Raw genomic sequence first — 23,507 nt, 5'->3', positions numbered from 1 at the left:
AAAGAGCTGAAAATCCCTGTCTTCACTCTCTGACACACACTGACTCGCCAGTCTTTCTCTGTATCTTTGTATCCCTTGACCACTGTCACCAGGCAGCAGCCCAGTTTTTTCTACTTTGTGTTTTTTTTTCAAAATCACTAAACCTCTAAGCATTTCTTAACCATCTCTTTAACTCCAGGGGTTATAAAGCCTCGTTAAAAATGGATATATGACCTTTCGGCCAAAGGTCCACCCTGGCTTCTGTGCACTAAATGACCACAAATGAAACTGAAACCATTTTACCTTTCTTAACACAAAAATATATGTATATACATATTCAACTTAATGATTATACATTGTTCCTAACAAGAGGTGCATTATTGAGGAGAGATGCTGGACCCTTATAACATCTGGGTTGTTATAATTCAGCTGAAACATGGTAAAAAGGTGGTAATATTCTCTGGTGGTTTTTTCCTTCAAAAAGAGTTAGATCCGTTCTTCAGGCCCATTATGGACGGAATTTTATGCTGTCGGATTTTACGGTCCCACCGAAGTCTTTTGAATGGCTCAGTGTATTGTGCAGCCCTGCCCCCACAGTGACAGGGCTATAAAATTCCACCCTATGCATCTGTGCAGCTTGTCTTTCTCAAACTTAAGTGAGGATGATCATCCAAGGTGTATGCCTCATTCGTAATAGTCCCACAAAGGGGTTAGGATTATAATCTACTTTACTGCAGGCCAGTTAACCTTACGTCAGTCATCAGGAAAGTACTGCAATATATTATTAAGCAAGTTTTAACAATTCACTTCAAAAATTACAGTATAATCAGACAAATTCAACATGGTTTTATGAAACGGAAATTATGTTTGACAAATTTATTAGAGTTTTTTTTGAGGATGTAACTAATGGGGGGGGGACAACAAAGTAGTATGCATAGATTTCAAAAAGGCAATCAATAAGGTGCCGCACAAAAGGTTAATAGGCAAGAGAAGGACCCATGGAGTTGTAAGACATTATGATGGATTAGAGCAGAGAGCTATACAGCACAGAAACAGGCCCTTCAGCCCATCATGTCTGAGTCAGCCATCAAGCACCTATCTATTCTAATCCCATTTCCCAGCAGTTGGGTTAATGGACAAGAGGCAAAGAATAGGAATAAATGGGGCATTCTCAAGTTGGCAGGCTCTGACTAGTAGAGTGCCATAAGAATCAATGCTGGGGCCTCAGCTATTTACAATCCATATTAATGACTTAGGCCAGGGGTCGGCCACCTTTCAGAAGTGGTGTGCTAAGTCTTCATTTATTCACTCTAGTTTAAGGTTTCTCATTTCAGTAATACATTTTAATGTATTTTTACATAATTAAACTATTTTTGTATGTAAAACAAATATGGGTTTTAAAACGCTTAAGAAGCTTCAATTTACATTAAATTAAAGTCCAGATCTTACTGGTTTACTGTGATCCTTGCCCTTGTTTTTCTTGCTGATTTTTCCAATATCCAGCACATATTTGGATCCTTTAAGCTGCACATAGGCTTCTGAGTGATTAGTTGTTAACCGGTTCCAAGATGGACAGAGGGCTGATTTTATGTGTGAAAATACCTGTTCAATGCTGAAAGCATTGCAAACACAATTTTCTTCAAACAGTTAAATTTCACTGGCAGGGACATTCAGCAAATCAGAATAGAGGCCCCATGATCTCTCTTGGTAACTTCAAGCGCACTCTGTAGATCTCTAAACTCTGATGCCCACAATTCTGTTTTGTTTCTCGTGCTTCGTTTGAAAATTTCCTTGAACACTTGATGTGCAACAAACAACACTTGTACAACTCAAAGCAAAAGCAGCACAGTCCTTCTTTTGAATAAATCCAAATTTGTCTGTTCAAAAAGGCTGAAATGAACAGACATATATCTATGCTTTCTTATGCGTTGACATTTTGTCAAATGTACCTCTCAATTTACAGTGAAAAAAACATGGCAGCGTTAAATGGAGTTCGTTGTTCCACATTACGTGTTACTGATATAGCAGCAAATCAGAGCTGAAAAATATCCCAGTAATGAATAAAACACAAACCTTTACTTTTTAAATTCTATACATCTTTTATCAATGTAACATACCTTCTCAAGATAAGTAAATGACAAAATATTAGATTTAGAACTTATTGTGTTGTTAATTGGACTAGCAGTGTGAGTGCCACTCAAAATCATTTCGCGTGCCATCTTTGGCATGCATGCCATAGATTGCCAACCTCTGACTTAGGCAGAGACAGAAAGTAATATAACTAAGTTTGCTGGTGATACAAAGCTTGGTAAAAAGTTAAGTGAGTGGGCAACATGATAGCAGATGGAGTATAACATGGGGCAGTGTGAGGTTATTCACTTTGGTCGTAAGAATAGAAAAGCAGAATATTTTTTAAAAGGTGTGCAACTTGTAAATGTTGGTGTTCAGGGAGATTTGGGTGCACTTGTACAAGTAGCTCAGAAAATTAGCATGTGGGTAGAACAAACAATTAGAAAGGCAAATGGAATGGTTTTTTTATTGTAAGGAGACTGGAGTGCAAGAAGGAACTTTTGCTACAATTGTACAGGGCTTTGGTGAGACCACACCTGGAATACTGTGTGTTATTTCAGTCTCCATGTTAAAAGAAAGATATGCTTATATTGGAGGCAGTTGGGTGAAGGTTCACTAAACTGGTCCCTGAGATGAGAAGTTGTCCTATGATGACAGGCTGAGTAAATTGGGCCTATATTCTGTGGAGTTTAGAAGAATGAGAGATGATTTCATTGAAACATAAAAGATTCTGAACGGGTTTGACAACGTAGACACTGAGAGGTTGTTTCCACTGGCTGGGGAATCCAGAACACTGGGGCACAGTCTCAGGGTAAGGGGTCAATCATTTTGGGCTGAGGTGATGAGAAATTTCTACTGCCAAAGGGTTGGTATTCTCTGCCCCAGAGGGTTGTGGATGCTCCAATTTTTTACTATGTTTAAGGCTGGGATAGACAAATTTTAGTCTCTCAGGGAATCAAGGGATATGGGGAGTGGACGGGAAAGTGAAGTTGAAGCCCAAGATCAGCCATGATCATATTGAATGGCAGAGCAGGCTTGATGTGCTGTTTAGTCTACTCTGCTCCTTTCTCTTGTGTTCTTGTGTTCTTGCTCTAGTAGCCATAGGTTATAACATTTATGTGACTGCTCCATGGCTTGGAGGATATCAGTTGAGTAGAGTAGGGCTTGGCCATAGAAGCATTTGAAATTAAGGTCAACAACATTGAAGTCAATAGAATATGACATAGGAAGCTAATGGCATTTGGCAAAGATAAGAGGTGATAGGCATATGAAATTTCCTGAAGATGAGGATGTGAGCTGTAAAACTTTAGATATTTGGCTACTTATGGAAGTTGGAGATGTCTCAGAGAGCATTAATGAAGTTATGCTCTCCTAGTTGACAAACTCAATGACTAAGATTTCTTGGAGAGGTTAGGTAGAAATAACAAAAGTTGAAAGTTAAATGAAAATCGTTTGTGTCAGAGCAGATGTGAAGGAGGAAGTTGAGTTTGGGATTGTGTAGGATGCCAAGTAATGGGTGGTTTCTGGGCTCAGAGAGTTAACCCCTTATTTCTTCTGGATAATGAAAAGCAACAGGAGCAGGTCGAATCTCATTGTGTTTATACTATCTTCAACCTATCATTACTAAGCTAATTTCAATCTGAGTATTAATTTGCCATTTATACAATACACATTTAACTCCAAATACATAAATTAACAAACATTCTTAAAGATTCCTTTTACATGTCTCATCCTTTAATTTCATCTCCTTACAGAATTCTTGCAGATTTTTATGACATTGCTGAGTGCTTCGTAAAAGTTGCTTAATTCTCTGCAAAGTCCACATACTCATTATACGAGTCATTCTCAGGGTCAAACACAATCCAACCTTACATTTTCTCATTCATGTTTTGGGTTGAGGGTGCACGAAGCCATTAATTTCTTTAAGACCCATGCCTTACTATCCTCTATAAATGTTACAGATTGGCAAGCTTGGTTGACTGAATCATGAAATGAATGGAACAAAAACAGAAAATACTGGAAAAAACTCAGCGGGTCTAACAGCATCTGTGGAGAGAAAAACAGAGTTAAGGTTCTGGGTCCGTATGACTCTTCTTCAGAGCTAAAGAGAAGTAAAAATGTGATGAATTTATACTGTTTAATTTTCTGTATAAATGTCACCTCATTTTTACTTCTCTTTAGTTCTGAAGAAGAGTCATACGGACTCAAAACATTAACTCTGTTTTTCTCTCCACAGATGTTGTAAGGCCTGTTGAGTCTTTCCAGCTTCTTCTGTTTTTGTTTCAGATTTCCAGCATCCACAGTATTTTGCTTTCATCTAAGTGAAATGAATGGAACAGACATACAGTTGGAATGAAATACAAAGGCTTGGATTAATTTATAATAGTCAAGAGAAGAAAATGGTTTTACTGCATAATATTTGGAAACCATGATGCTGAAGTTCTTAAATGGTTAACAAAAAAAAACCCTAGGTGTTGATAATAAAGCTAGATTTAAAACTGAACAGTACACAGCATCACAGAAAGTAGAAATTTCCCAAGTGGGAAACAAAACAAGACAAAATCAAGCCTTGTCTTGCTTTTATTCCCACTTTCTCCCTAGAGAAAGTCCGTAATGTGGAAATTTAGTTACATTTCTAGATTCTGTGATGTTATGTGATGTTTCCTTGAAAATCTAAATTGCTTCCATATCAAATTTATTTTAAATGCACAAAAATATCTATTCTTAATGCTGTACAGTTTATTTTGATATTTGCGATACACTGTCTCAAAATATACAACTATAAACTGCAATTGGCTTGAAATGTATTACAAGGCAATTGTTAAAGGACAGTAACACAATTATAAGGTGCTGATGACATTTTTTGCTCAAGACCAAATATCACAGTCGATTTAAGTCATCAAGACCATGACATTGTGCCACGGAACATAACTCATTCCAGGCCAATGATTATTTTATATACTGTTTGATGCTTATATTCTTCTGTCAGTTACAATAGATGGAGATTTCCATGCTGTGAAGTCCAACAGAGATGTAGGAAAGAACTGGAGTCGCATACAGGACAAGAAACTACAACCCCAGTTATGATTAAAGTTCCCAGATCTGTCACATTTTGTGGCCAAAAAAACCCCGCAATGAAATAGAATGCTCTTACCACTCTGTTAGTGAAGGATAATAAAGACGCAATCCAATTTGGAATGACCGCAAGGCCTGGAGTGAAGGGGACCGGGCAGAAACTGGTTCTAACACTGTCTTCTCAGCTCAGAGACCTCAATTCTAAATCTGCTCAGAATAATGGGATAAACACGATTTATCTCTGTGCTAATTTCAATGCTCATAATTGAAAGGAGTTGAGGCAATGTCAGACCACATTTTGGTGGGTTTGAGGCCACCGGCTATAACACCAGAGTATTAGTTCATTCGAAAGGAGGGATGACACAATGGCCGGGATTTTCCAGACCCGTCATGGGCGTGACCCGCCATGGGCGAGGTGGTCCCCCAGCCAGAAGCCCATTGACTTGCAGCGAGACCAGAAGATCACGGCAATAGGCGGGTGCAGAAAATCCCGTCCAATGTATCTACAGGGGGCCAGGAAGCCCTCAAGGTACAACCTAAGAAGGGAATGGGAGCAGGTCAGGATGATCAATTCCCAAGGTCTCGGCCCGAGGACCTGGTGCAGTTTTGAAAGAAGTTCAATGACCTCACATGGGTGGTCAAGGTCAGTGAATGCATCTTCACATGATATTTCCCTCCAACTGCTCCTCTGCTCCTCTGCCACCTCTCACACTGCTCAAAGCACCACACCCACCCCCCCCTTCACCTACCCATCTGCAACCCAAGTAATCAGGACTCATGCCTAAAATTCAGGCACTCCAAGCCACCGTCACTGCTAGCCTCACACTCACATCTTGCTGTTTCCCTGTGCCTCTAGCTATTCAGTTAATGTCCTTTTGGGAAAGAATTATGCCATCCTTACCTGGTCTGGCCTACATGTGATTCCAGACCCAAACAATTTGGTTGACTCTTAACTGCTCTCTGGACAAGGGCAATGAAGGATGGGCAATAAATGCTGGCCTAGGCAGTGACACCCACATCCCATGAGCAAATAAAAAAAATGTTGTGGCAGGCACAATATCAAAACACAATGTAACATGCTCAGTGACATCCTCCCTTCTCTATTGCAGGACAAGATAATAGATAGCTACAGAGATCAGCACAGATCAAACTGAAAACAGGCATGTCTACATCATCTGAACCCTCAGGAATAGATAGTGCTCTGTATCATGGGGTAGTTGCATCCAGCATTGCAGAGAACATTCAGGATGATGGTAAGTTCCTGCCTTCTGCCACTTCTTAGATTCCACCTCACTCTTATCTTGCTGAAATATCTGGCATGAAACGCAAGCTATGAATGGTTTTTACCCTTTCACAGCATGTGGCATCACTGGCTAGGCCAGAATTAATTGCCCATCCCTAATTGCCCTTGAGAAGGTGATGGTGAGCTTCCTTCTTGAACCACTGCACTCCATGTGGTGTAGGTGCACAGTGCTGTTAGGGAGGGAGTCCCAGGATTTTGATCCAGAGACAGTAGAGGCGATATAGTTCCAAGTCAGAATGGTGTGTGATTTGGAGGGGAACATACAGGTTGTGATATTTCTATGAATCTGCTGCCCTTGCCCTTCTAGGTGGTAGAGATGGCGGGTTTGGAAGGTGCTGTCAAAGGACCCTTGGCAAGTTGCTGCAGTGCATCTTGTAGATGGGACACACTGCTGCCATTGTGCGTCAGTGGTGGAGGGAGTGAATGATGAAGGTAGTGGATGTGGTGCCAATTAAGCAGGCTGTTTTGTCTTGGATGGCGCTGAGCTTTTAGAGTGTTGTTGAGCCCCACTCACCCAGGCAAGTGGAGAGTATTCCATCACACTCCTGACATGTGACAGGCTTTTGGGAGTCAAGAGGCGAGTTACTCACCGCAGGATTCCCTGCTTCTGACCTGCTCTTGCAGCCACAATGTAACCATGGATCTTTTGCTTTCCACCCAACCCTCACCCCAACCTGCCTCTTCTGCATTTATGCTTTCAGATACCATGGAATTGCCTCCTCCACCAGCTCTGATACTGACACTGCACATACCTTAGAAGATAATAAATAGTGTGGATTAGCACATGGTGAGTTACTGGGCATAAGTGGGCTGCAGTTGAACCAGAGGGGAAATGATAGCTTGTGTTCCCCAGACAGCAAGATCATCGGCAAGTTCTGCTACAAGGGACATGGATGAGGACTTTGATGGACTGGTGCACAGGGGGATGCTGATGGGCAGGCACATAGATGCTGGATGCATTGATAGACTGCCCCAAAGCCTGTTCCCACTGTCAAGGAGCATGGAGGGGTCCAGCTCCAACTTAGCAAAGGGCTTCTTTCAAAGTGTGGAAATGGTGAACAGCTGCATGACATGACTTGTGGACACACCCATGATGCAGCGTCTTGGAGACTTGCTAACCTCAGGTCCGATTATTCTCTCCATTATTATTTATCTTAATTGGCATTAAATCAAATATATTCACTTTAGTTCCCCTTGTAGCATGGATATTTTGTCAACTTTTGATACTATGAAAATGGATACAAAGTACTAACTTAACAGATCTGCTATTTTCTTACTGTCCATTTATGTTTCACCCAAAAATGTTTTTCATGACCGATATTTCCCTCTCACCACTGTTCCTCTTAAAGTGTTCATAATTTGTTTTGCTGTTAACTTACATATTCCTTGCAATCTTTTATATTCCATTTTTGCATCTCTTGTTACTTTGACCTTTGTAGTAATTGTAGTTTTAAGGAATGTAGTGGCTGTAGTTTTAAGACTTACTGTGTTATATAGTATCATGTGGCTATGTGAAGAAATCAGCTCTAAGCGCAGGGAAGTGGGAGTTCTTCTAGTTGTGGAGCTTGATGGAAGCCTGTAACTACTCTGGCAGCCTGTAAATAAAGTTCAGTGTTTCTAATGAGAAACCCGTCTGGAAAATCAAGTCCATAACAAACTGGCGAAGAGGATAAATTGGGAACAGTGTTGTCCCTCGCCCAAAGACTGTGAGTATCTTGCTTAAACAGAAGAAAAGGAAGATATGCTCACCAGATATGCCACATCTTTGCAGGATTTACTCCTTTGAACCATCCACAGAGGATTGGTGTCAATAAGTAGAATGCCTCTGGTTCTATTTCCAGGCAAATGAAATAACGGAGTGGGGGAAGAGAAGAACAATTCTCCTAAGCATTTGTGGGAGTAAAACCTACAATTTAATCTGAAGCTTGATGACCCCGAACGCCCCCTATTTGAAGACCTTTGGTGAATTGGTAGACTTTGTTAAGGGTCACTTTCAACCCAACACCCAGTCACCATGCAAAGGTTCAGGTTTATTTCGAGGGTTAGAGCCCCGGGACAGACTAATGCTACATATGTGGCAAAACTGAAACAACTGAGTGAACACTGTGATTTCAGGGAGACCCTACGTGATATGCTCAGGGATCGTTCGGTCTGTGAAGTGCAAGATGATGCCATTCAACAACAGTTATTAGCTAAAGTAAACCTCTATTTTAAAAAAAGCATTGGAAATAGCGCCCGTGATGGAAAGCGCTGAATGGGATGCAAAGGCTAAACAAGATGCACAAAATGGCACCGTTTTCCGGCTGGGGCGGGATGGACAGCCAGGTGTGGGGCAAAAAACTGGGACTCAGCCGCAAAGCGGGAGACAGTCCCTGCTACCCAAAAATCTAAAATAAATAAAGGAAAAAGCTGAGCAGCAAATCTGAAAATGAACTGTTACCGATGTGGAAGCAATCATACTCCTGAAACTGGCCCTTTTAAAGAGGTGGAGTGCTATTATTGTCATAAAAGATGGCACACATTGAAGCAGTGTTAAGCAAGATTGAGGCAGACTCCCAGGCAGTAAACTAAGTTAATCGAAGTACATAATGTGGATGAACCAGAAACCACCAATTTTGATATTTACTCCCTATTTAATGTAAAAGTATGGAAACAGAACCAAACACTGTTACTCTGCAGGTAAATGGAAAACCTTTAATGATGGAAGTGGACACTGGTGCTTCAACCACTGTTGTGGGAGAGCACACCTTCAAGTATGTAAACAAGAATACTGAACAATTGAATTTGGAGCAGACTTCAGCCAAATTGAAAACTTATACTGGCGAAGCTATCCAAGTGAAGCACAACTCCTGGTGATAGTAGTAGGCGGTGAAGGACCAAGCCTGCTAGGTCACAATTGTTTGAGGCAAATTAACCTTAATAGGCCAGTGAGATTGCAAAAGGATGCAGGAAGAGTGCCTGAGCTGGTTACCAACATTTCTACTCCCTCGCCATTTAAAAAAAAACGACCCTGCTTTTCCACTTTTCCATCTAAAGTGGATATCTTCACACTTCCCCACATTATCAGCTGGATTTAAGTCTTACTGGTACGGTCAGGGAGACTGAAGGGGAAATGCACAGTCCCTCGGTCCCATCTCTGTTGTTACATCAATCCGAATCAAGTGTCGGCTGGCGAATGACAGGAATGTCAGCCAATTAGTGGCATTCAGTCAGGCTCCTCAGCAAATCGGGGACTTAGGGCAGGACATCCATCAGGAGAAGTGGGCAGCCCAACTAACGCGTACCCCGCCACTTGTAAAATGAGGGCAGGTGGTGGGTACATGTCTGATGGCACATCACCCTATTTTACAGGTCCACCACTAGCTTCACAGCCCATGCCCAATGAATTAACTCTTTAAATTTGCCATTGCTTACTTACCATCATATCTTTAAATCCAGTTTCCTGAACTATCTTAGAAAACTCTCCCCTTATCCCTAATTAGGCTGTTTTATTCAGGTTTAAGAATTTACTTTTGGGCTTAAGTAAACCATTCTCAAACTCAATATAAAATTCAATCATATTATGTTCACTGTTCCCTAGAGGCTCCTTCAATGCAAGGTTATTGATTAATCTTTTCCCATTTCACAATACTTGATCTAAACTCATGTCGGTTTCTCGGCTTTGACTGATCTAGCAAACTATCTTCTATACATGCCATGAAGTCATCCTCGACACCAAGGGTTGGCAAGCTTTCAGAAGTGGTGTGCTCTAATTATTTGCTTTAATTTAAGGTTTTGCATGCCAGTAGTACACTTTAACATTTACAAGGTCTCTATATATAATTAAACTATTGCTGTATGGAAAGTAAATAAAATTATTAAAATGCTTAAGAAACTTCATTTAAAATTAAATTAAAATCAGATCTTACTACTTTACTGTGATCCTTGCCCTTGCTTTTCCTGCTGAGTTTTCCAATGTCTGGCACGTATTTGGATCCTAAAAAACAAAAAACTGCGGATGCTGGAAATCCAAAACAAAAACAGAAATACCTGGAAAAATTCAGCAGGTCTGGCAGCATCAGCGGAGAAGAACAAAGTTGACGTTTTGAGTCCTCATGACCCTTAGGGCAGGACATTCATCAGGAGAAGTGGGCAGCCCAGCCAATGCTTACCCCGCCACTCGTAAAATGAGGGTAGGTGGCGGGTATATGCCTGATGGCACATCACCCTATTTTACAGGTCCACCACTGGCTTCGCAGCCCATGCCCAATGAATTAACTTGGGTCATGAGGGCTCGAAACGTCAACTTTGTTCTTCTCCGCCGATGCTGCCAGACCTGCTGAGTTTTTCCAGGTATTTCTGTTTTTGTTTTGGATCCTTTAAGCTGCACACGTGTTTTTGAGTGATCAGTTGTTAATTGGTTCAGAGGGGGACAGAGGACTGATTTCACATGTTAAAATATCTGTTCACACAGGTATGTGGATCCAAATGCTGAAAGCAGTGCAAACGCAATTTTCTTGAAACATCCAGCAGGTCAGAATAGAGACTCATGATCTCTCTCGGCAGCTTCAAGTGCACTCCGCAGATCTCTAACTTTGATGCCCACAATTCCGTTTTGTCAAGAAAGGTTTCCCATGCTTCATTTGAAAATGTTGTTGAACATTTGATGAGTGACAAACAACACTTTCACAACACAAAGCAAAAACAGCACAGCCCTTGTTTTGAATAAATCCAAATTCGTCTGTCCAGGAAAGCCAAAAGGAACAGACATCTAATTTTGCTTTCTTAGGAGCTGACGTTTTGTCAAGTGTGCCCCTCAATTTACAGTGAAAAAAATCACGACAGCGTCAAACAGAGTGCACTTTTCCACATTACTTGATGGTGATGTAAACAGCAAATCAGGGCTTAAAAATATCCCAGTAATGAATAACGCGCAAGCATTTACTATTTAAAATCTATACATCTTTCATCAATATAACATTCCCTTTCAGGATAAGTAAATGGGTATTAAATTTAGGACTTTTTGTGTCATTAATTGAACTAGCAATGTGAGTGCCACTCAAAATTATCTCGCTTTGATACATGCCAAAGCTTTTCGACCCCTCCTCTGTGCTATCACTGAAAATTTGATTTATACAAGCCTATATGAGAATTAAAACCTCACAATTACTCTATTAATTTGTCACTTCACCACTAATTTCCTGAATTATACTCTGCCCAACAGTATAACTGCTGATAGGGGGCTATAAAATATACAAACTGCCATTGTTTTCCGCATCCTTGTTGTTTCTTAGCTCCACTCGAATTGATTCCACATCTTGATTTTTTCGGTACAACACCCTTTTTTCTCAATTCCAATCTTTATTATCAGGGATACCCCTCCTCCTTTTTCATTTGTTTATCTCTTCTAAAAGATAATATCCTGGAATATTTAGTTCCCAACTTATACACTCTGCAACCACATGCCCATAATGGAAATCAAAATCATTAATTTCAACCTGTGCTATTACTTCAGCTATTTTATTGCAAATGCTTTGCTCATTCACGTAATTTATTCAGACATATTCAGGTATGTTTTCATTCAGATATAGTGTTTTTAGCTTTATTGTGTTTATATTTTTCCTTGATGACACTTATAGTGGGAACAATAGATTGCATATTAGAATCTGCGTATTCAAAATCGTCTATTTTTTCGCTACATTATCCCAGTTGATATGGAACCCTGTAACTTGTTGGTTTGATGCCGAAATGTTTGACTACAGCTTTGCGAAATCTGGCTTCAGTTTTCAGTGCAGTGAGGAGCGGGCTGACAGATGTACAGTGCCAAGCAGGAAATATGCAGCAGGTGGGGAAGTGGTCAGAGCCAATGAAAGCTGGACTCAACCCAGCCCTGCCTCCTTGACAGACACAGACACCTGGCATCACCTGAGCCTGAAGGAAGCCGCACATGATCAAAGTTTCCATTCTACCTCGAGTATCATTAGTTGTTCATTTTCACAGTTTTGGATTGCTGTATTATTCACATTGTATGCAGCCCTGACTAATTCTTGAACAGCGTAAGTGCAAGTTACTAAAACGGCAGCTACCCCAATCGCAACCACATCTGGGATAAGCTACTTCAGCCTGTTAATCAAACATGTATTGTCCAGCAGGAACAGGTTCCACAAGTACAGAGCTTGGTCACATTCTTCACTTTTAGTTGAACCCAGGTAAATGATTTTCCATTTCAAATCCTCAGACTGATCTTTGATTCACTCAAAGGTGAGCTTGAAGTGAAAAGGGTTGAAAAATTACAATGGGTTGTCCGTACAGCACCACCACATTGTTCACCTTATGGCTCCCATTGTTTCATTTTTACATTTTTTTAAGCTTCGCCACAGGTCCACTTGTGCCAATATAAAACTGATATATCAGTATTACACTGATGCCATGGACTGGCTTGGCAAAGTGTGATGGATTCCAAGGCTTGACTTCCCTCTAGCTGCTCCCTATTAATGATGCAGCAATGTGACTCTTGTGACAGCTCAGATCCTTGGACTCTCAGGTCTTTTTTCCTTTAGGTTTAGTGAGTAAGCAATCTTTGTTGACCAGTGAAAACTGAAAACTGCAAAGTGATGCCTGCTGCTAATAAGTTTAATGGACAACAAGGCCACCATTATCCTGTACAGTGATTTAAGTCATTCAGGGTTGTCCACCATTTTGTTCTGGTTATAAGCAGAGGAATGGGGAAGGCAATAATACAGAACCCAAAATTAACGTCTAAAGTCCAGTGGTGGATGGAGTTGAATTGTAGACAGTTAAGCTTGCAGTCTCAATGAGCAAATGTGCAATTGTGGAGAAGGAGTAAATTTGGGGTACTTGCAGGACTTTACACAGAAAGAGGGAGAGATTTGTGAAAGTGACCTGAAAACACTAAATCATGAAATCCCATATAATAAAAGATTGTCTGATTTACTGTATACAAGTAACCTTGTTTGCCTCGTGACTCTAGTGAAAAGCCTATACATTGGGCTGCCTTAGAGCTGCTGGTTGTTATTTGAGTTACCAGCTTTTTCAGGGCTCTGTCAGCTTTTTTGAAACAGCCTGTCAGCTTTTGTGAGTTCCCTAGATTGGCATTTACACAACACACTCAATTAAATTACTCTTTCAGTCTTGATGCTGTCTATCTCTCTTCTAACTGATTTTATCCTGTCTCCTTTGTTTGTTGTCTCCACTTTCTACTGCTTGTCTTCCTAGTTTCTCTATTGCAAAATTCCTGATGTCAACATGCCTGATTCATAAGCACAGTCAAAGTCCTAAACACATGTATTCACTGGCATCCTTTTTCTGTGAAACCTGGGACACTTAAAACAAAACAGAGCAGTTAAATCAAGGAAAGGCAGGAGGTGGTGAGGGGTGGGGGGTGGAAACAAACTTAGTGTTTGAAAAACTAATTCCTCAAAACATGTTGTATTGATAGAACATAAGAATCAAGTGAAGTTACAGGAAACACGACTGGGGCACACTTGTACCTGTAGTATTTATGAATGGTGTAGCCCACACCTCTTGTTATTAAATTTTTCATTTCCTGCTTCAGAACTTGGCATCTCTTTTTATACCATCATCTTGTAACATCTCCTTTAGACTAGCTTTAAGCCACCCATCTTGTGGATCTAAAATAGAACTTTTTTTGAGGAGTTTATGATCAACAGAATCTACTTTTATTTATTATTCTCTTTTTTGAGTTTATTTCTAGCCTGATCTGTTTTGTTCCATTCTGCCATTCCTAATTCCAATTGCCCTGTTCCTCTGTCTTCATTCTCTCCACTCCTCGCTGTTCATGTTGAATGGTGAAAGTTTTGTTTATCTCACATGGTCCCAATAATCAAAAATCTCAGTTTCAAGTCCTTGTTACAGGTACCATGCCTTACTTTTTGATTCCAACATTGCGTGTTGGTTTTTTTTAGGTTTCGAATATTCAGGCCTCCAAATTTTTGTAAATTGGATGCAGATAATATCTAAACTTGAGCCATACAAAAGGTTTATAGAGACTAGACTTATAGCCAACTTATTTTCCTATTATTTCAGTTACAATTCTCCTTCTGTTTGACTCTTACATGTGCAACATTCACCTGACATCGCACAGATACCGGACCCCTTGTCCAGTGTCCCAAAATATAGAAGGATCCAAAAACTGGATCCTGCCCTGGAAACTATAGTCCCCATCAGGCATTGCTGTCCTTCATATCCAGGTCACGGCACACTGAACCCTTGCTGTTTGGGTCGGGATTAACAGCAGAAGCTGGCCTCATCCGCCCCTCATCCCTTCCTTTCCCCGTCCCAATTGGGTCCAGTTTAGCAGAGAAATCAGCCAGGCTTTAAGTTACCCACCACATCTCCCCCCCCCACCCCCCCGTCATCCCAGGACCCAAAGTCCGGAAAATTCCTGTATCCATTACATGGTCCTGAGCTTCCTGGATACGGTACCTGTATATTTAGACAGCTGAAGGTGTTAGGTCACAAAACCTTGAATGTACCACCTTACACAAGCCTGTGTAATGGTGGAACATCATCTAAATATTTTGGATGTACTCCAGTATATACCTGCACATAAGTTATAACTAAGAAACTATCCTACTATTGGATCTGAGGAGAAAAATAATAGTTATGGTCTCTAATTATCTCAACTAAAAGGATACAAGATTAATGGCATTACAATTAAAGGTGTGGTTTGCAAGGAGCTAAATTCCCACTATAACTCGAGTCCCAAAAGGCACCGATGAACCTTGCTTGGCAGATAACATTTTCTAATACAGTGCTTGGTCCTGAAACCTACAAAGATGTAAAATGCCATCCTTATATGTTATGAGGGGAGAGAACCCCAGATGCTCATGGTTTGGTTGTTGTTAGTGTTGTTAGTATCATCAGGAGCAGTCCCAGGGTGTGTTAACAACGGCTACTGGAAACAAGGCATCCAAGAACTTCCAAACATTTATTAACTATATACAACTATGTACAGAGATAGATAAGCATGGGGCTCCTTCCAGAGGCTTCTCTCTCTGAGTTTTAGGGACCTGTGATCTGACATCACTGCTGATGTATATTAGCTATTAACATAATAGCTGCTGACCTTTTATACTACAGTTACAAAACATTTTCTTGCCTCTTTCCCCAATGTTCTTCCCTTCTCTCCCAAAATTATTAACTCAGGCTGGAGGGAAAAAAACAGTGGTGTTCCACAAGAATCACTATTTCCTACCCATGACCTGACATGATTTCAAACTTTACAGAGGAAACAAAACTTGGAAATGTAGTAAACAAAGAGGAGGAAAGGAACTGACTTCAGGAGGACATCAACACGGTGAAGTGATACACTTTAGTAGGAAGAATGAGGAGAGGCAGTGTAAACTAAGCAGTACAATTTTAAAGGGGGTGCCAGAATAGAGAGGCCTTGGGGGTGTTGCTCTGGGAAGATAAAGCTGAATGTGGCACCATGTTTGCTGCATTGACAATTCAGCACAGATTAAGTATCGTGCTTAGGGTATTTCTGATCTGCACACCTCAATTCTATCCTGAGGAGCCGACATTTACCAACTGAAATATCAGGGGACTGACTTGCTACGATGCTTGCTGCTCACTTGTTTCATCTCAAAGATCTGTGTATTGTTCTGCATCAAGATTACCATGCAGATAGCCATTGGCATCATGATCCGCTGCCCGATGGAATTATTCAAATAAGTCATGACAATAAATTTAAATGAGTCAGAATAACCTTCTGTCAGGATTATCATCACAATCTGCCTTTGTGAAGACATATGATTATATGAAATATGTACATCTTCATGGTTATATCCAAACCAATAAAAACAAACAAATATAGAATTTGTTAGCTACAGCTAATAAATCTGCCTTTTGGAAGCTTTGTCACCTTGCACATCAGTCTAATAAGAATTTAGAATGCATCCATAAAAATAACTACTGCTGCTACAGAAGAGGTTGCAGCTACAATACCTGAGACCTAAGGCCAGGCGTCATGATCAAATTGGCCCCTTTATCCCCCCAAATTCTGGTAAAATTAAACTGAACTATATAGATTGAATCCCAAAACCCAGAGCTCACTCCAGTCTGAATGAAGTCTGCAGTTCCCAAAGGACAATGTAGGCAGTGCACTCTCGTTAGACATTAGCACTGAAAAGAGATAGTGGCAATGGCATTAAATTAGAAACATTGTAGCAAAACCCTATAATGTGTGAACCTTTTAAAGGAAAAAGAGAACTTGGGCATCTAATTCAAGCAATAGGCCAATCGAATTTATGTTATTAAGTGTGCAGAAGTTATTGACTTCAACTCAGACTCTGATCTCAGTAGCAGTGCTTCCAACAATAACTTTATTGAACTTTTCGCAACATTTGGCTTCCTTAAGCCCTAAGCTGCTGGGACTAGTCTCATGGTTGTGAAAATTCACTTGCAAATCTCTCAACTCTGCCTTCCAGCTTTCATTGGATTTAAGATCCTTAACCTATAAGTTGTAAAGGGCCAAATGGTCATCATTAAATGTAAAAATCATTTACAATTTATAACAGTAAAACCTTGAGTATTTTTAATGTGTGGAAACCATGTATAGGAACTGGAAATCAATATTTTTCTAACTGTGTGGATAGCATTTAATATGCACAAAAGAAAGCTGATGGGGTAAAATGAATACAAGTGGTAAGGAAAAGGTTTTTTAATGTATCAAGTTGTTAGTTCTTTTGCATCATATAAAAGCTAAGTGATCTCACAGATAACATATGCCTGGTCCATATGAACATACGAACAAGGAGCAGGAGTAGGCCATTCAGCCCCTTAAGCCTGCTCTGCCATTTAATATGGTCATGGTCTTTTGGACTGATTTTGATTGCCCAAGGTTGTGGGGGTTGGGGAGGTGGTGTGGTGGTGGTGGGGGTGGACATTTGTGAGCAATTATCCAGATATTTTTCACTTATTCGTACTGAGTTTTCTTCAGTTCTTTTATTTTCCTCTCTGAAGGCTGCTGGAGGAGAAAGAAGATTCTAGTCATGATGCTCCAGGCATCAGGGCCGTGAGACAGGCTCAATGGGCCAGCTGCTTGAGTATCATATAACTCAAGATGTAGGGACAAATTTTAACCTGACAAGTTGGATGAGCATGCAAGCAGGTGACAGGTTAAAAAGGGCTGGAATTGCCAGCATGGCAGGAAGCCAGCTGCAATCCATTGGCTTTTGCTATTAATGTCAGCATGATCTGCGGTGTGCAGGCAGGGTGGGCTGACAATTTAAATATGTTAAGTGCTCATTATGAACTTCTTTAACACTGATTTCTGACTTTAACAGTGCATGCATGGGATTCCTGGGCTTCATGGAACTCACCATGGAAATCAATGGGAGGGCACAGCACAGAATTTGAGGAGGCTGAACAAGCTTCAGACAAGAAATCTTTTGAATATTGAGTTCTCAAACCTGCTTCCTTGCCCAAGCAAAAGGCTTTTGCTTGCAGGGCTTGTCCTGAGAGTCTAGTTCCACTGCTTTGGAAGTTATACCCATTATGTTGGTGATCATTTCCAATACATTCAATCTACACTTCCCAGCTGTCTACCTTGAATTCTGCATGGGAGCTGCTTATATTCTTCTTGACTTTAAGACTATGCATTGTCACCCACAAGGCACACTTTCACTAAAGCAACATTTTGAATTGATCTCTCTCCCAGCAAGTACCTTGCAACAGTTACAGAGTGAAACTGGCCTTGGGTGGCATGCCAGATGGATGACAGTGAAGTGGCCCTCTGTTTTACAACCACCAGATTCCTTTCTTTTGACCTTATTGGAAAAAAAAGTCAGGCAGTGTTCTAAATAATATGCCGAATTGCTCTCATCCATTTCACACTATCACTCAAGGTCAATATTCTTTGTCTTCTTTATATCAAGGTCACAGATATAGTTTAAAAATGACATAACCAGTGCTCTGTTTTCGTACTCATGCAAGAATCATACACCAAAAATCACACCCATCAGTTGAGATGTGACCAGGGAAAAGTCCACCAAGCCCAGCACAGGGACACAGTGACTCCTTATAGACTAATTGAATGGTTAAAGCACAGGCAGTTCAGGCAATTATGCCTGTGCCAGCTCTCTGCAAAAGCAACTCAGCAAGTCTCATGCCCCTACCTTTGCCCTGTTGTCCTGTGAATCTTTTCTCTTCAGGTAAATCTCCAATACCCTTTGAACACCATGTTCAAGTCTGCCTTCACTACACTCCCAGGGAGTACATGCAGCCACATAACCACTCACTGCTTATAAAATCTTGCCCCTATGTTGTCCCTAGTTCTTTTAACAATCACCTTTAATCAGTGCCCTCTTGTTCTCAATCCTTCTGCAAATAGGAAATAGTTTCTCCTGATCTACTCTGCCCAGGTGCCTCATGACTTTGAACTGCTCTATGACTCAAATCACCTCTTGACCATCGCTTCTCTAAGGGGAACAGTCTTAACTTCTCCAATCTATCCATGCAACTGAAGTTCCTCATCCCTGGAACCATATTCATAATTTTTTTTGCACCCTCTCCAATGCCTGCACATTCTGCCTAAGTTTGGTGCCCAGAATTGAACACAATACTCCAGTTAAAGCCAAACCACTGTTGACCAAAACTTCCTTGCTTTTGTACTCTATTTCTAAAGCCTAGGATCCTGTACACTTTCTTAACTACTCTCTCAACCTGCCCTGCCACCTGCAATGCTTTGTGCAGATGTACCTCCAAGTCCTTCTTCTCCTACACAACCATTAAAATTGTATCCTTTATTTTACGTTGCCTCCCCTTATTCTTCCTACTTCCTTCTTTCTCTTTCTACAGTAATAAGCCACTACTTATTGCTTACAATAGACCTTGGTCCACTCAAATTCTAGGAGGCTGGTCCCTGCATGTTTACAGCACTGATTCCAGCCTCCATATTATGGTGACTCTATGCTTCTGGTGTAGGGATCAGGGAATGTATTTCCCAAATTTGGAAAGCCAGTTCACAGACATTTGTCTCCCAGAATCTAAATGATACTAGTGCCAGAATAGAAGCATTTGTCCTCATTACAAAGGAAATAAACTTAATAACATGTGATGTCAATTAGGTATAGAATGGGCTTCTTTCTTTGCAGAGGAATTAGTGAATCTGCATAACATACCTGTCTTTTGTGAATTATGTAGCCATTCTTAATTGTGACTAATTTATATTACTACCCTTAGAGGGGCATGTCTGGCATGTGTCAGCATTCCCTTAACATCACAGGAAGTCCAGGCCCTGAAGTGAAAACATAAGATTCATAACTATTGTGTAATTGCTCACATGCATGTTCAGTTGTTGGAGCTGTCATGCCCAGTAAAGGCATGTCTTAGCCATCACTTTAAACATGGACTGTGTTCATATATAATATTGCTTAGCTATCTTTCAGTTAAAAATTGAGCACTGACAAATTAGATGGCTGCCAAGGTCAGGAAACCTTTGCAATTTCTGCCTCAAACCTCCAGGAATTTCCTGAGTGAATAATTATGGGTTGGTGCCTGCCCCTTGAATGGACATACCCTGACAGAACCTATCTGTGGAATTTACCAAAAACCTAAAGCCAATGGACTTCCAGACTTCCTGTCTCCAAGTTAATGTTTAACAAAGAAGAACTGAAAAGACCAGTTATTCACAAGGAGGTGTGAAAGACCACCATCTATCTCCTATTGTGTAATAATGGTTTTAGACTCCCAAACCATTCTGCCCTAACAATACCAGTATTGGTCATGTGACCAAAACCAGCTGGAGATAATGAATCCTTATCTGAAGACCCAGAGAGATTGGGGCAGTCTGCACAGAACACCACAAGTTGCAGAGCAACAGCAGTTAAAACAAGTGTTGCCGCTGGCTTTAAGAATAGGAGGCTGCAAAATCTTAAAAGCCTCCCAGCCCGATTCCTTTCTTTCAAATATCCACAAGTAACAGGAACTTCTGGTACAGAATCCTCAGGTAACCAACTTCATGATCTGCTGCAAAAGCCATTCCTTCGAGGGAATCCTGCAATAATCCTGTTAATCAACTCCAGCTATTTGAACCCAACTAAACTACAATTCAGGAATGGAAAAGACACCTTTCTTTACTGGGCTGACAAGGACAGTGACCTTCCCAGACAAGCCAAACACAAAGACCATGAACTATTCTTTTGTTTGCAACTTGTAAAAGTGCACTATTTTATATCTTTCTTGAGAGTGTGTAAATGATGTAGCATTTAGATTTTTGGGGTGAGTGTGTAAATAAATAATCTTCTTTGTTTAAATCCACAAAAGTCTGCTGCTGGTTATTTTTTAATTGACCACGCACAAAGAGGAAGGGAGGGAAGGGTTGGGTGGCCAAGAAATACACAGCTTCTTTCCAAACAAAACCACACTGATTATGGACATAGCATTGCTGTCATTGATCCCAAATCATCCCACAGGGCAAATTTATAACATAGACAACCATAATATCTTAAAGACCACCTAATGTGGCTGCAGAGACTCATACAAATGTATCTAAATGCATCATAAATGCATCTTTTACAGATTAGGTCATCCAAAGTTTAAAGTGTTTTAAGGGATAACTTTAATATTTCTAATATTCATTTAAGGTATGCGGATATGAGAAGGTGGTAGTGAATTGCATTTTTGAGCTGTTGCTGTCCGTGTGGGGTAGGTACACCCACATTTCTGTTAGGAAGGGGGATCCAGGATTTTGACCCTGTGACAGTAAAGAAGCAGGGACATAGTTCCGTATCAGGTTGGTGTGTGACTTGTGGGGAACTTGCAGGGAAAGACCAATTTCTGTTCCACAATATAAATGGGACGACTTGACTTTTTTGATAAGCCATCATTTTACATTAAATGCAGTCTAACGCTTTAGCCATACGTGTGCACACAATATAGTGATACCTTGATGTAAAGACATTGTCCCTTCAAGAATCCACCTGCTAGCAACTGCACTTATTGAGAAGGTGATATCCAAGAATCTGTGGAATTGCAGATCTACACTTGCATGGTCTTGTGACCTGTCATTGGAATGAATGCTTCCTGTGCTGACCTGTTAAGCAGGGTAGAGCAGTTCCCTATGACTTTGATATAAATAGACAATTTTCTTTTACATTATTTATAACTTCAGAGGCATAAGAAAACTCTGGACCCTTAAGATTCTGCCAGCTTTTATTTGGTTTTATTTCAGTTGGCTTGAAAGATGTTTTGCTCCATTTTCTTGAATTTCAAAAACATCCTACTGTGTTGTTGCCTAATGAATGGTGATCCACAAAACCATCTAATTGTGTCATCATGTTAAAATGGGTAAAGCCAGGTGCTGGCCGCGACATGGTTCAAGCTGTGAATAAATTTACACCTAATGTGGCTGCAGAGACTCATACAAATGTATCTAAATGCATCTTAAATGCATCTTTTACAGATTAGGTCATGCAAAGTTTAAATTGTTTTAAGGGATAACTTTAATATTTCTGATATTCATTTAAGGTATGCAGATATGAGAAGGTGGTAGTGAACTGCATTTTTGAGCCATTGCCGTCCATGTGGGGTAGGTACACCCACATTTCTGTTAGGAAGGGGGGTCCAGGATTTTGACCCTGTGATAGTAAAGAAGCAGGGACATAGTTCCGTATCAGGTTAGTGTGTGACTTGTGGGGAACTTGCAGGTATTGGTATTCCCAAGCACCTGCTGCCCTTGAACTTCTCAATGGTAGAGCTCATGGGTTTGCGAGGTGCTGTCAAAGAAGTGCTGGTGAGTTTTTGCAGTGCCATCTTGTAGATGGTACATACTGCTGCTACTGTGCATCAGTGGTGGATGGAGTGAAAGTGTAACGTACTGGATAGGATGCCAATGAAGTGTGCTGCTTTGTCCAGGATGATGTTGAGCTTCTTGTGTGTTGGAGCTGTGCTCATCCATGCAAGTGGAGAGTATTCCATCACTTTCCTGCCTTTGCCTTGTTGATGGTGGAAAGGCTTTGGGGAGTCAGGAGGCGAGTTATTTACTGCAGAATTTCCAACCTCTGATCTGCTCTTTTAGCCACAGTATTAATGTGACCAATTCAATAGAGTTTCTGGTCAATGCTGAAACCCAGGATATTAATGGTGGGAATTCAGTGATGGTAATGCCGTCGAATGTCAGAGATGCTATTAGACTCTTGTTGGAGACTTCCATTGGCTGGCACTTGTATGGCTTCAATGTTACTCACTGCTTAGCAGCCCAACCCTGAATGTTGTCCAGTCCTTGCAGCGTGCGGGTAAGGACTGTTTCATTATCTGCAGAGGTGCGTATCGAACTGTACACTGTGCAATTGTCAGCAAACATCTCAATTTCTAGCCTTATGATGCCAGGAAAGTTATTGATGAAGCAGCTGAAGATGTTTGAACCTAGAACCCAACCCTGAGGAACGCCCTCATCTCACCCCTGAATTCAGCTCTTTAGCTGGAAAAAGACTGCAATGTGAATCAGTGAGCCAAAACAACATCCCTATTAATATGCAGGTCAATACAAAGGATGGTAATAATATCACTTCAAATAAGCTGCAGCACAATGTTGTTGGATCGGAGGGACTGATATCTGATAGAGCTGTTTTGGATTTATACTCCATGAAAATGCTCTGAAAGAAGCAGAACGACATAGACAAGAGCCTCAGATTACAATAATAAATTGAGGGAATGGTGCTCAAAGGTCTCCCTGTGGGCCCGATCAATATTTTGCTGCCACTGACCAAAGGAAGTTCTGGAAACAAAAATAAAATGCATGAGAGACTTTCAATTTTTCACAATATGGTTAAAACAATGGAGAAACAAAAGGTACATGGCCTCAATAATGTCTTGTCCCTGCATTTCAGCTCCCCAGTGTGATTTATTTGCAGTGATGGCATGTTACTGATCATTGCAGATCTTCCCACACTTTATTTCAGTCATGATTTTTACAGCACGATTGCCAGTTTTCTAATGTTCTGCTTTTTTTCCCAGCCAGCAGATTCTAAGACCTCATGATAACCGGCAAACTAACACATCAGTGATACTGTGCAGCAAACAACGCGAGCTGAGGATTCCACATTTCCATTACAAT

General features: G+C 40.7%; 1 pseudogene; it reads right to left on the bottom strand.

Annotated features, from left to right (window-relative positions):
• LOC121282458 overlaps positions 1-16,092 on the bottom strand; it is a 323,736-nt pseudogene extending 307,644 nt beyond the window's left edge.
• Between the last annotated feature and the right edge of the window lie 7,415 nt (positions 16,093-23,507).

Source organism: Carcharodon carcharias, chromosome 9 (genome assembly GCF_017639515.1).
Source record: "Carcharodon carcharias isolate sCarCar2 chromosome 9, sCarCar2.pri, whole genome shotgun sequence".
NCBI lineage: Eukaryota > Metazoa > Chordata > Chondrichthyes > Lamniformes > Lamnidae > Carcharodon > Carcharodon carcharias.
The sequence above is the reverse complement of the archived record's forward strand: the minus strand, read 5'-3'. Positions and strand labels throughout refer to the sequence as shown.